The sequence below is a fragment of the Taudactylus pleione genome, unplaced genomic scaffold, assembly GCF_031769625.1.
Source record: "Taudactylus pleione unplaced genomic scaffold, aTauple2 ptg000136l, whole genome shotgun sequence".
Classification (NCBI taxonomy): domain Eukaryota; kingdom Metazoa; phylum Chordata; class Amphibia; order Anura; family Myobatrachidae; genus Taudactylus; species Taudactylus pleione.
This window is the reverse complement of record NW_028284538.1, coordinates 4,933,510-4,947,962: the sequence shown is the minus strand read 5'-3', so window position 1 is coordinate 4,947,962 and position 14,453 is coordinate 4,933,510. Positions and strand designations below refer to the sequence as shown.

Below are 14,453 nucleotides of genomic sequence, written 5' to 3'. Positions count from 1 at the left end.
GGAATTTGTAGTTCATTTTGATGAACATTATCTTTTCCACATTTTGAGGAAGTAGCCACCTATGCCGATCACTGACAAGGTACCCAGCTGTGCTGACATTTTCTGAGTACACGCTGGAGGGTGGGCAGCTTAAGTAAAGCAAAGGGCCTCCACACTGCCTTTTTTTCCCTGCCAGTAGGCAAACAGACTATCTGATATGCCTATTTGGATGCTATTATTAAAATAAACTTCAATGTAGACCGTATCAGATGGAGTCATGGCAGAGGTGACCGTGTCATAAATTTTAGACAATTTTTTCAGACCCGACCAGATGTTTAAATGTTTTGATGTCTTATCTGTGTCAGCAGTGGGTCGCTGAGTTTTTTTCTGGAAACCGAAGTTGCCAGAGAAATGGAAGGAGGTGACATCTCAGCATCACATGCCGCTTGAGCTGACAATGTGTTAACCAACAGCTCTTTGCATCTCTTTAGATCTGTGGACCTGATTCACTACAGAACACAATTGTGAATGCAATAGCAGTTATGCATGCAGTTCAACTGCAATAGTATGTTAATCCATTTCAATTGCAATGCCCTCACAGCACTACACAAGGATGCCCACTTTACTTAGCACACATACGTAATGTTTAGCAAGACTGGGAAACCATTGGTAAAATCTAGTACAGTTACAGCCTCACCAACACTTGCACAAGCTCTGACCTTACTCAGGATTGCTAACTTCCACGCATGCTATGAGACCTGTGAAGCCCTGTGCCCGTAAGAAAGAAAGACACAAAATTTGATTTAAATCTCGGTTCAGAAACGATCGCTAAAATGTATTAATCCGATTTTAAAATTCTGACAACCCTTGGACCCTGCCGAAGTAAATAAAGGACTTGATCTACAAGTCCAACAAACTTTAAAGGGTTTCAGAACCTTGCACAACACGGAAAGTATTCTCCACTGCTCTTGAGTAAGGTACATCTCCCTATGCGCTAGCATTTGCTTGCTGTTTCTACTGTTCTCTTAAATTATTATTATCCAAATTATTGAGTTATCGCAGAATGCACAGACTTAGTACAATTACAAACAACAATAGAATAAATTATTTATTTATTTTCCACTTTTTTAAATGCGCAGCTCAGCTGACACTGCGTGCACACCCAGTGCTTATATGTATGTGAACAAGAGGTACTGGGGAGTCCAATTGAGGGTGGGAAATTGAAAAAAAACCACCAGCTGTGGAGTTTTGCTATTAAATTAGGGGACTAAAAATAGGATGTGGTGATTTCTATAGAAATCACTGTGTCTATTTTCTTTCACCCCCAGAGTAAGTATATTTTTTCCTAATATCAGTAATTTTAGAAAAATCTGCGGGATTTGCTCTGGCTCCCCGGCAGCACCCCATGAAAACTAATTAAGAAATTGGAAATTTCCAATTAGCTTAATTAGTCCTTAATTACTCATCTTCCGAAGCGGTGACTTCTGCATCCAACGTCAGGAGCCGGGTCTTCTGCAGCAAATTGAGTATGTGAGTCTGTGTGAGTGTTTGTAAGTGTGTGTGTGTGTTTGATTGACCCCCAGTGTGTGTGACCCAACTCATGTGAGTGTGACCCCCAGTAGCTGTTGCTGGGAAAACTACATCTCCCAGCAGCCCTTGTGCCTCCCAGCGGCCCCCATTCCCAGTGACAATATGGACGGGAGGTCACCGGGAGCTGCAGAGACCACCTGAGACCACAGGACAGGTGAGTATATATTTTTTATTTTATTTTTTGACACACCTCAGGGTTTTCTGCTCCGAAAGCCCCGCAACCACTTTTTTTAAATTGGATCCTGCAGGTATCGGGATCACGTATACCTGCAGTAATACAAAATTTTGCATGAGATTTTTACCTTTCTAAACCTCACGCACAATTGAATCACTCCCATATGGCACTGGACTGGACACAGCACAGCAGCAGCCACTATAGGTGGAGAGGCTGAACATAGCAGACATTGGACACGGAGTGGATGAACACAGCAGCAGCCACTGGACACAGCACAACAGCAGCCACTGGAGGTGGAGACTTCAGCCCAGGCTGGAGTTAGTGTGAAATGGCACCCGAATCACCACAGGAGGGACTTATATAGAATCCAAAACCCGCAAGAATCCGACTCTAGGATGATGACGTTTTGCCTCGATTTTAAATCCGAGCAAGGCGGGAACACCTGAGCTGCCACTCGGATTCACTTGGATTGGGAGAGTTTGGATGGGCTCGGTTTCTAGAAAACTGAGCCAGCACATCTCTAATTTCAGGCTTCTGCAACCTAGCGCAAAAGTAGCCATTTTGTGGACAAGCAGCCCCCTAATGTGCAGAACTGCTGGGTACAATGTTGAACCAACAAAAAGTTCAGAGAGGGAGGAGTTAAAAAGTACCTGGACATACTGTAGGACTGTCTGGGTGCATTGAACTGCCAGAGACACAGCCACACCCAAATGCAACACAGCACCAGCAGACCCAGCAACTCACCAGTGTCAATACAACCCTCACTGCTGCTGCCCTGCATCTGGCTGGGGCCTGGTTACTAGGATGTGCTGGGAAGGATAGGAGGATCATGGATGACAGATTTATTTCAGCAGCATGTACCCGCTGCTGTAGTGCCTGTGCATGTCCATGTGCACCCCTTCACCAGCTGCGGAACATGACAATGATTAATGTCCTCTTTGCAGAATGTATACTGTATTTCTTGGGCTTCCTTTTGAACTTTCTTGCTGTGGTGACCCTGTCCGAGAAAAGAACTGACTTCCATAGTAGGTGCCTCCTGTTTAACGGGGGCATGTAGCTAAGCAGGAACATCATGCTGGAGAGGGAGCAGTTCATGGTGGAGACGTGGTGATCGGAGTCCGTCTGCAGGTTCAGCATAGGGATGGACATTGGAATCAGATAGTTACTAACCATAGATAATTTTATTTCGATGGTAGTGTTTTTTACCATTTAATAGTGGTGGTCTGATGTTTGCCACTATCAAATGGAAATCATTTGCTGGTGTTCCAATGTTTTTTTTTTAAATATTCCTGATAGTTATGCCTCCCCTGGCTCATTCCTGGCTACTGAGTTTGCATCAGGGCATCTTCTTGGTTAATTGAAGGATGTGTTTCAATCTTTGTCTGCCTCAGACGGGATCCTGCTCAGTCCCTGTCTCCCACCCCTCTCTAGGCTGCTGCTAAGCACATTGCTGTCTCTGATTCACTCTCACTGGGCCTGATTCAGCATGAAACGCACAGGAGATAACGCACACACCCATCTACTGCGAGAATATGCTAATCAATGCTTAAGCATGGAGGGCCTGAATCAGCAAGGTACGCAAAGGAGAGAATGCACACACCCGTCTGCTGTGAGAATATGCTAATCAATGCATATGTATGGAGAACGCAGTAAAACATGCAGACGCCGAGCCCTATATTAAGCCACCCATCTCCCTTTACTCAAAGCCTGATCAGTACTCAAGATAGCATAAACATCGGTAACATTGAGAACCATCTACCACATTTGCATAATAGTGGTTGACCAGAACTCAAGGCAGGATCTTGGCAACTTCCTGCAAGCATGGAGTCTCATCACTGTGTCTGGCGCCACACTGGCTTAATTATGGATGCGCTTAAAATGGCATTCCAATGCACAGACATGCCTGCATTCACCAGACCACCCCCCGTCACCTCCCACAAATTGCACTTCCTGTCAATCAATATCAGAAGGGGTATGCGTACACGCTACATGTAGTCTGCATTAGGGGTGTGCACCGGCCACTTTTCGTGTTTTGGTTTTGGATCTGGATCTTTCTTCGTGTTTTGGATCTGGATTGGTTTTGCCAAAACCACCCTTCCGTGTTTTGGGTTCTGGGTTTTGTGTTTTGCATCTGTATTTTTTTTTAAAAAAGCATAAAAACAGCTAAAATCACAGAATTTGTGGGTTTTTCTGCTCCTATGCTATTATTAACCTCAATAACCTTAATTTCCACTCATTTCCAGTCTATTCTGAACACCTCACACCTCACAATAGTGTTTTTATGTCCAAAAGGTTGCACCGAGGTAGCTGGATGACTATGCTAAGCGACACGAGTGGGCGGCACAAGCACGTGGCCCATCTAGGAGTGACACTGCAGTGGCAGACAGGATGGCAGTTTGAAAAACTAGGCCCCAAACAGTACATAATGCAAAGAAAAAAAAGAGGTGCAAGATGGAATTGTCCTTGGGCCCTCCCACCCACCCTTATGTTGCATAAACAGGACATGCACACTTTAACAAACCAATCATTTCAGCGCCAGGGTCTGCCACACGACTGTGGCTGAAATGATTGGTTCGTTTGGGCCCCCACAAAACAAGCTGGCAATTAATCTGAGTTGATAATTCATTTTTATGAACATCATCTTCTCCACATTTTGTGGAAGCATCCTCCTACGCCTTTCACTGACAAGGTTCCCAGCTGCACTAAACACTCTTTCGGAGTACACACTGGAGGGGGGGCAACTCAGGTAAAATTGAGCCAGTTTGTACAGGGGCCTCCAAATTGCCTCTTTTTCCTGCCATGCCTACTTGGATGCTGTCACCGATGTAATCTTTTAACAGACAGACGCACGCTTGTCGCTGCTGCTTTGAGGATGCAGGTGCGGCTACAGCCCACACAATTCACAAAGACAGAAAAAAAAGAATTTTTTATTTTTTGTTGAGTGCACTTTGAGGGTTACACCACCCTTTAACAGACAGGCGCATGCTTGTCGCTGCTGCTTTGAGGATGCAGGTGCGGCTACAGCCCACACAATTCACAAAGACAGAAAAAAAAGAATTTTTTATTTTTTGTGGAGCGCACTTTGAGGGTTACACCACCCTTTAACAGACAGATGCACGCTTGTCGCTGCTGCTTTGAGGATGCAGGTGCAGCTACAGCCCACACAATTCACAAAGACAGAAAGAAAAAGAAGAATTTTTTATTTTTTGTGGAGCGCACTTTGAGGGTTACACCACCCTTTAACAGACAGATGCACGCTTGTCGCTGCTGCTTTGAGGATGCAGGTGCGGCTACAGCCCACACATTTCACAAAGACAGAAAATAAAAAATAATTTTTTTATTTTTTGTGGTGCGCACTTTGAGGGTTACACCACCCTTTAACAGACAGATGCACGCTTGTCGCTGCTGCTTTGAGGATGCAGGTGCAGCTACGGCGCATACATTTCACACACAAACACAGAAAAAAAGAAGATTATTTTATTTTGGTTGGAGCGCACTTTGGGGGTTACACCACCCTTTAACAGACAGGTGCACGCTTGTCGCTGCTGCTTTGAGGATGTAGGTGCGGGTACAGCCCACACAATTCACAAAGACAGAAAAAAAAAAATTTTTTTTTTTTGTGGATGGCACTTTGAGGGTTACACCACCCTTTAACAGACAGACGCACACTTGTAGCTGCTGCTTTGAGAATGCAGGTGCGGCTACAGCCCACACATTTCAGAAAGACAGAAACAAAAATCATTTTTTAGTTTGTTTGGAGTGCACTTTGGGGGTTATAGCACCCTTTAATGGACAAGCCAGCCGGCCCTTTACTTATGACACAGGCGCACGCTTGGCGCTGCTCCTTTGTTGATGCACGTGCAGCCACAGTGCACACAAATCACAAACACAGAAAATAACTCCTCCACCATTCTGTCAGTGGTGACAGTATCATATGCAGTGACAGGAGACATGTCAGAAATTGTTGCCAGGTCCTTCAGTCCGGACCAGATGTCCAAACTTGGTCCTGCCTGCCCTGCATCACCGCCAGCGGGTTGCTTAGGATACCTAAGTTTTTTCCTGGCAGCACCAGTTGCGGGAGAAAATGAAGAAGGAGCTGTTGACGTGTCACGTTCCGCTTCAGCTGACAGTGTTTTCACCAGCAGGTCTTTGCACCTCTGCAGGCTTGTGTCAGCCGCAAAGAGAGACACCACATAGGCTTTAAACCTAGGATCAAGCATGGTGGCCAAAATGTAGTGGTCTGATTTCAACAGATTGACCACCCTGGAATCCTGGCAAAGCGAATGAAGGGCTTCATCCACAAGTCCCACATGCCGAGCGGAATCGCTCTGTCTTAGCTCCTCCTTTACTTTCTCCAGCTGCTTCTGCAAAAGCCTGATGAGGGGAATGACCTGACTCAAGCTGGCAGTGTCTGAACTGACTTCACGTGTGGCAAGTTCGAAGGGCTGGAGAACCTTGCACAACACGGAAATCATTCTCCACTGCGCTTGAGTCAGGTGCATACCCCCTCCTTTGCCTATGTCATAGGTGGATGTATAGGCTTGTATGGCCTTTTGCTGCTCCTCCATCCTCTGAAGCATATAGAGGGTTGAGTTCCACCGCGTCACAACCTCTTGCTTCAGGTGATGGCGGGGCAGGTTCAAGAGTGTTTGCTGGTGCTCCAGTCTTTGGCACGCAGTCGCTGAATGGCGAAAGTGGCCAGAAATTTTTCGGGCCACCCAAAGCGTCTCCTGCACGCCCCTGTCGCTTTTCAGAAAATTCTGCACCACCAAGTTTATTGTGTGAGCAAAACATGGGACGTGCTGGAATTTGCCCAGATGTAATGCCCGCACAATATTGGTGGCGTTGTCAGATATCACAAATCCCCAGGAGAGTCTAAGTGGGGTAAGCCACTGGGCGATGATTTCCCTCAGTTTCTCTAAGAGGTTGTCGGCGGTGTGCCTCTTACTGAAACCGGTGATACACAGCGTAGCCTGCCTTGTAACGAGCTGGCGTTTCTGAGATGCTGCTACTGGTGACGCTGCTGCTGTTGCTGCGTAAGGTGATACATCTACCCAGTGGGCTGTCACAGTCATATAGTCCTTAGTCTGCCCTGTTCCACTTGTCCACATGTCCGTGGTTAAGTGGACATTGTGTACAACGGTATTTTTCAGGACACTGAGGATACTTTTTCTGACGTTTCTGTACAGTCTCGGTATCGCCTGCCTAGTGAAGTGGAATCTAGACGGGATTTGGAACCGGGGACACACTACCTCCATCAATTGTCTAAATCCCACTGCACTAATGGCGGATACCGGACGCACGTCTAACACCAACATAGCAGTCAAGGCCTCAGTTATACGTTTTGCTTCAGGATGACTGCTGTCGTACTTCATCCTCCTCGCTAAGGACTGTTGGAGGGTCAATTGTTTAGTAAAAGTAGTGGTGTTCCTACTTCCTCTCTGGGATGATGAACGACTCCCAGCAGCAGCAACAGCAGCAGCGGCAGCAGTAGGCGTAGCAATGCAGGATCCTCCAGAGGAATCCCGGATAGGAGAGTCAGTCATGCCAGTGACATGGCCTGCAGGACTACTTCCGATCCTGACTAAGGAGGAAATTGACGAGGAGGGAGTTGACGGTGTGGTTTGCAGGCGCTTGGATACAACAGGACAACGGGATTTAGGTGTCCCTGGACTGCTTACGGTCTTAGCCAAAGTTTCTGAACTTGACAGTAACTTTTTATGAACGCGCTGCAGGTGCCGTATAAGGGAGGATGTTCCTAGGTGGTTGACGTCCCTACCCCTACTTATTTCACCTTTACATATGGTACATATGGCAAGACAGTTGTTGTCCGGATTTGGATAGAAATATTGCCAGACCAAAGAGGTGGAATGTTTGGTCTTCTGCCCAGGCATGACCGTGATGGGCTTTTTCATCCCACGGACAACAACTGTCTCCCCCGGAGCCTGATTTAAACAAACCACATCACCATCAGAATCCTCCTCGCCAACTTCCTCCTCAGCACCAGCTACACCAGTATCCTCATCCTGTTGTACTTCAACAGTGACATCTTCAATTTGCATATCAGCAAGTGGACTGTGGGTGCTCCTTTCAGCACTTGCAGGGGGCGTGCAAATGGTGGAAAGAGCCACCTCTTCCCGTCCAGTGCTGGGAAGGTCAGGCATCGCAACCACCACCACACTTGGACTCTCCTTGGGGATTTGTGATATCTTCTTAGAAAGCACAGTTCTTCGCTGTGCTTTTGCCAGCTTAACTCTTTAGATTTTTTTAGTGGGAGGAGGGCTTCCATCGTCATGTGAAGCTGAACCACTAGTCATGAACATACTAGGGATCGACCTTAGCCATTCCTTGCCACTCCGTGTCGTAAATGGCATATTGGCAAGTTTACGTTTCTCTTCAGCTGATTTAAATGTCTTTTTCAAGGTCATTTTCCTGAACTTTGCCATTTGGGATTGTATGTGCCCTCTACTATGACATTGGGCATCGGCCTTGGCAGACGACGTTGATGGCATGTTATCGTCTATGTCATGACTAGTGGCAGCAGCTTCAGCACTAGGAGGAAGTGGTTCTTGATCTTTCTCTATTTTATTTTTATCGGAGAAAGTTTGGTCCTCCATTTATGTTATATCGATTTGATATATACGTGCGGCTAAACACAGAAAATAATTTTTTTTTTGGTTTGGACTGGAGTGTACTTTGTGGGTTACAGCACCCTTTAACGGTCAAGCCAGCCGGCCCTTTACTTATGACACAGGCGCACTCTTGGCACTACTTTGTTGATGCACGTGCGGCTACTGCGCACACAATTCACAAACACAGAAAATAATTTTTTTTTGGTTTGGACTGGAGTGTACTTTCGGGGGTTACAGCACCCTTAACGGTCAAGCCAGCCGGCCCTTTACTTATGACACAGGCGCACGCTTGGCACTACTTTGTTGATGCACGTGCGGCTACTGCGCACACAATTCACAAACACAGAAAATAATTTTTTTTTGATTTGGACTGGAGTGTACTTTCGGGGGTTACAGCACCCTTTAACAGTCAAGCCAGCCGGCCCTTTACTTATGACACAGGCGCACACTTGGCACTACTTTGTTGATGCACGTGCGGCTACTGCGCACACAATTCACAAACACAGAAAATAATTTTTTTTTTGGTTTGGACTGGAGTGTACTTTGGGGGTTACAGCACCCTTTAACGGTCAAGCCAGCCGGCCCTTTACTTATGACACAGGCGCACGCTTGGCACTACTTTGTTGATGCACGTGCGGCTACTGCGCACACAATTCACAAACACAGAAAATAATTTTCTTTTTGGTTTGGACTGGAGTGTACTTTCGGGGGTTACAGCACCCTTAACGGTCAAGCCAGCCGGCCCTTTACTTATGACACAGGTGCACGCTTGGCACTACTTTGTTGATGCACGTGCGGCTACTGCGCACACAATTCACAAACACAGAAAATAATTTTTTTTTTGGTTTGGACTGGAATGTACTTTGGGGGTTACAGCACCCTTTAACGGTCAAGCCAGCTGGCCCTTTACTTATGACACAGGCGCACGCTTGGCACTACTTTGTTGATGCACGTGCGGCTACTGCGCACACAATTCACAAACACAGAAAATAATTTTTTTTTGGTTTGGACTGGAGTGTACTTTCGGGGGTTACAGCACCCTTTAACGGTCAAGCCAGCCGGCCCTTTACTTATGACACAGGCGCACGCTTGGCACTACTTTGTTGATGCACGTGCGGCTACTGCGCACACAATTCACAAACACAGAAAATATTTTTTTTTTGGTTTGGACTGGAGTGTACTTTCGGGGGTTACAGCACCCTTTAACGGTCAAGCCAGCCGGCCCTTTACTTATGACACAGGCGCACGCTTGGCACTACTTTGTTGATGCATGTGCGGCTACTGCGCACACAATTCACAAACACAGAAAATAATATTTTTTTGGTTTGGACTGGAGTGTACTTTCGGGGGTTACAGCACCCTTTAACGGTCAAGCCAGCCGGCCCTTTACTTATGACACAGGCGCACACTTGGCACTACTTTGTTGATGCACGTGCGGCTACTGCGCACACAATTCACAAACACAGAAAATAATTTTTTTTTTGGTTTGGACTGGAGTGTACTTTCGGGGGTTACAGCACCCTTAACGGTCAAGCCAGCTGGCCCTTTACTTATGACACAGGCGCACGCTTGGCACTACTTTGTTGATGCACGTGCGGCTACTGCGCACACAATTCACAAACACAGAAAATAATTTTTTTTTGGTTTGGACTGGAGTGTACTTTCGGGGGTTACAGCACCCTTTAACGGTCAAGCCAGCCGGCCCTTTACTTATGACACAGGCGCATGCTTGGCACTACTTTGTTGATGCACGTGCGGCTACTGTGCACACAATTCACAAACACAGAAAATATATTATTTTTTTAGCACTTGGGGGGAGCACCCCTGATGGACAGAGCACCCCCTGGACAACACTACAGCACTCCTTTAGGGCTGGGACACTGCACAGGACTTTGGAGTGGACACAGCCCCTATGGAGAACTGACTGCACAACACAGTCCTGCCAGCCCCTATGGACTTTGAAGTAGTGGACACAGCCCCTATTAACAACAGCAGCACAGCACAACACAGCCAGCCCCTATGGACTTTGTAGTAGTGGACAACAGCAGCACTACACTACACTACACTACACAGCCCTAACTCCCACCCTCCCTCTTCACTGTCCACAGCCGAGTGAGAAAATGGCGCCGACGCGGGTACCTTATATAGGATCCAAAACCCGCGAGACTCGGAAGGCGGGATGATGACGTTTTGCCTCGATTTCAGATCCGAGTCAGGCGGGAAAAGTCGAGCCTGACTCGGATCGGACTCGGATCGGGGGGGCTCGGGGGGGTTCGGATTTCAGAAATCCGAACCCGCTCACCCCTAGTCTGCATACACTTACCCGATCACTATGGCTAGTTCACACACGTGCAGTGCAATGCATATGCATGCGCAGTACAAAAACACCAGCCCAGTGCGTGAATTCTCTCCTGTGCAGTCCTGAATCAGGCTGAGTGTCTCTTGCTGTTTCAGCACCATGGCCAGCTTCTATACATCAACTTTGTGCAAGATTTTTTCTGTGACTTGCTCGGCTCCTTTTTGTCACAGATAAATGTTTCATACCCCTAAACCTTCCTCGACAAATGCAGTATAGATTAGGGAAAACACCAAAAAATTCATCCAGTGGTTTGAGATTTTATTTTATATATAATGATTAGATATGTGAGGCACCAGTTTTAAGAGAACTGTCTACAACCGAATTTAGTGGTTCCAAGATGAACTGAGTGCCTGATTCAGAGCTTAACGCTCTGACCAGAGCGCTCGCTCTGAATCAGAGCCCTCCTCCCTAAAAATGGAGCGGCCTCTTGGATGCTCGCATAGCTGTGGGTTACCACCCACAGCTATGCGAACGTCCATGATGATGGTCGCAATGGTCAAGACCATCACGACCACCGGACTTGCGATGAGACCCTGCGGTAGGGTCTTGGTGACTGAAAGCTATCAGAGCCAAAATCACTCCCACTGACATCACTAGTGATGTCAGTGGGGCCGGACTCAGACGGTAGGAGTTCCCATGGGAACACCTCGGTCTGGCAGCCACGCCCCTGGCACGCCCACCAAAGGGGGCATGCTGTCACTCACCTTTGACAGCACGCCCCCTTTGGTGCAAGAACCCGAGCGATGAACTCCTCGTCGCTCGCCGGGTCTCGCACATGCGCACGATGGAGCTCCCTCCGTCATGCGCATGCGCATTCGGCCACCATTGACCAGCTCGCGAGCGAGTCAGCATCAGGCCCTGAGTTCAGTATTACATTGGGGTACCAAATCAATCCGAATACCAGTTCTGATCTTCCAGTGGTTCGGAATGCACATTTAAAAACCTAACATGGATTTTGGATTGCATGCTAACAGGTCAAAATGACATCATTTTAGCTGTTCTTTTTTTTTTTTTGTAAATTTTTTCTGCCATTCAAAAATGCTGCTGTTTCCAAATGAAGAATTAAAGTTATTGTCACATTTCTCAGCAAATATTTGTAAACCAATGGATTAAATGTAAAATGCGCTATACCATACAACATATGTATATTTCTGTGCATCGCCATGTGCTGCTGCCCTGTCCTCTGATTATTTAAATATTAATGAGATAAGATATATGTGCCTGCCTCATGTTGCATAATTATAGAAATATAACAGATTAATAATAGGGCAGATGGGACCACAGCCTCAGGCCTCCACATAATAATAGACCCAACACCATGACAGCATGATGATGACATCCACCTTTCCTCCTGTCCATGGCCAGTCATCCAGCCAGCCCTTCTCTCCCTCTCATCTGCGGACAGCCAGTACTACCCTCACACCCACGGCTAGCCACCCAGCCAGCCCTTCTCTCCCACCCGCCCATGGTCAGCCAGTGCATCTCTCCCAACTGCGGCCAACCAGCCCTTTCCTCCTAGCCGCCCTGGGCCAGCCAGCTACTGCTGACAGCTCTGCACTGTGGGAACCTGCAGCCAATGAAAGACAGATGCCGGAGAGGAATCTAATACCCTTGTAAAAGTAAGGTATCAGTGGAAATGAAGGCGAAAGCTATCCCAGCCTCAGAGCTATAAAACAGTCATATTCAAGGGATCAGGTTAGAACATCCACGGGTCTCAAACAAGTACTATGACATAAGCAAGAGCCAAAGAGAAACGGACCAAGGACAACTCCTGGCATGACAGCAGAGCCTCACACTATCATTCTACAGTTATATGACTCTTCAATACTCAAGAGAAAGCTGTATAACTAACTACAGTACAACCCTTGGAAAAGTTGTGAAGTGTTATCCTACTCAGAAGAAGCACCTACTTTATAAGGAGGAACTTTTCATCGTAAGAAGTGGAAGGCAAACTTTAACATCAATTGAGTCTAAAAATACCTCGAAGAGCGCATGTAACCGCAAGTACTTTTATCTGACATTTGATTATGCAGAGGTGGGAGGGACCATCTCAGCGGTATCTGCAGCACTATTGATTTGGAGTGCAAGTTTTTCTATTATTAATCCAGCCAGCTGACAACACGGTCAGCCTCATATCATAAGTGTTAAAAATGTGTTTCTCTGTTCCTTGCAAAATGGTGCAGTACTGTATTGTTATTGCTGGCACCTAGCATCAGGCTGCACTTCTCTCCCTCCCTGGAGCTGACCCAAGTCCTGGGGGCAGTGACACTTGCGGGTCCAGGGGAGACTGTCCAGGTTCAGTACTTGTCTGTGTGTGTAACACTTGCTATTACATGGAAGGGACATTGAGATAATAAAACCTGTTGCATATAAATTGTGCTCAGACTCTGGGGAGGAAGATGCACTTTGAGTGCTGTGCTACAAATCCGTGTTACCTGGTCAGTAAATGCTGTTGTAGTAATAAACATTAGAAACACACCCTCTCTCTCGTTTCAGTGGCAGCAGTCAGACCAGCGTGATTTGCGGGTCTTTTTAAAAGGGGAGGAGCCAAATGCAAGGAGTGGGGCATAATCGCGAGCCACAGCAGGCAACTCTGGCACATTGCTCCCCACCTCTGGAACTCTCTCCCTCTCCCCATCAGACTCTCCACCTCTCTAAATCTCTTCAAACTGGCTCTCAAGACCCACTACTTCATCAAAGCCTTCCAGCTTCAACCCATTGCTACATGCTATTTCCTCTCTGTCTACCACATCTGTGTCATGCCTGTTTGTCTGTCCCTCCCTATTAGAATGTAAGCTCTCACGGGCAGTGTCCTCTACCCTCTTGTGGTTGTCCTTACTTATACATTCATTTACTCCTTACTCCCCACTAGGGCACCTATCACTTGGTTGTTTATGACCTGTACCTTACTTGAGTGTTACAATGGCCAATTCAGCAATGCATATAAACCTTGTCCTTGTCCGGAATTGTATTGTACTGTAAGTAACTGGTTCCTTGTTCACTTATTTATGTACTTTGTAAGGTGCTGTGGAAGCCCTGTGGCACCATATACATAAATGATATTAATAAGGATAATCATATTAGGTGTTAGTAAGCAAGACGTACTAAACGCTTTGTATGCTGGACATATGCTTGGCCGAAATACACCTTATTTTTAGATAAACCTATCTTTGGATATGTAGGGATCAAAATAGATTTGTTTTTCATGTGTCTTTTTTTCAGTATATGTTCTAAGCGCAACTGTGTTCAACTGTAAATGATGCACATTACGCTGTTTCGGATAAAGGGTCTGATTCAGACTCACTCGCTTCTGGTGGCAGCTCGCAGGTCTTATGGGTGTTTTTTTTTTTTTTTAATCCAGCCCACTCGCAAAGCTGTGGGTGACCACCCACAGCTTGTGCGAGCGGCCTGGAGTCTGTCGCAATTATCATGACCATCGGTCTTGCAACGAGATCCTGTGGTAGGGTCTCGGCTCCTGCAAGCCCGAGTGGACTAGTGATGTCAGTAGGGCTGCCCACAAATGCCAAGCGTTCCTAAGGGAATGCCTGCATTTGTACAGCCACCCCCCCCTCCCCGACTACAAAACGGGGCGAGCTGTCACTCACCATCGACAGCCGCCCCGTCTTGTAGCGAGACCCGTAGCAACAGAGCTGCCGTCGCTGGACGAGTCTCGCGCATGTGCACGCCGGAGGCAGCGCATGTGCAGTGGGAGACCATC

The 14,453-nt window shown here is 46.9% G+C and overlaps 1 protein-coding gene across 1 annotated transcript in view; it reads right to left on the bottom strand.

Moving 5' to 3' along the window:
• LOC148522932 (membrane-spanning 4-domains subfamily A member 4A-like) overlaps positions 1 to 14,453 on the bottom strand; it is a 139,452-nt gene that overhangs the window by 84,327 nt on the left and 40,672 nt on the right. The window lies entirely within an intron of this gene.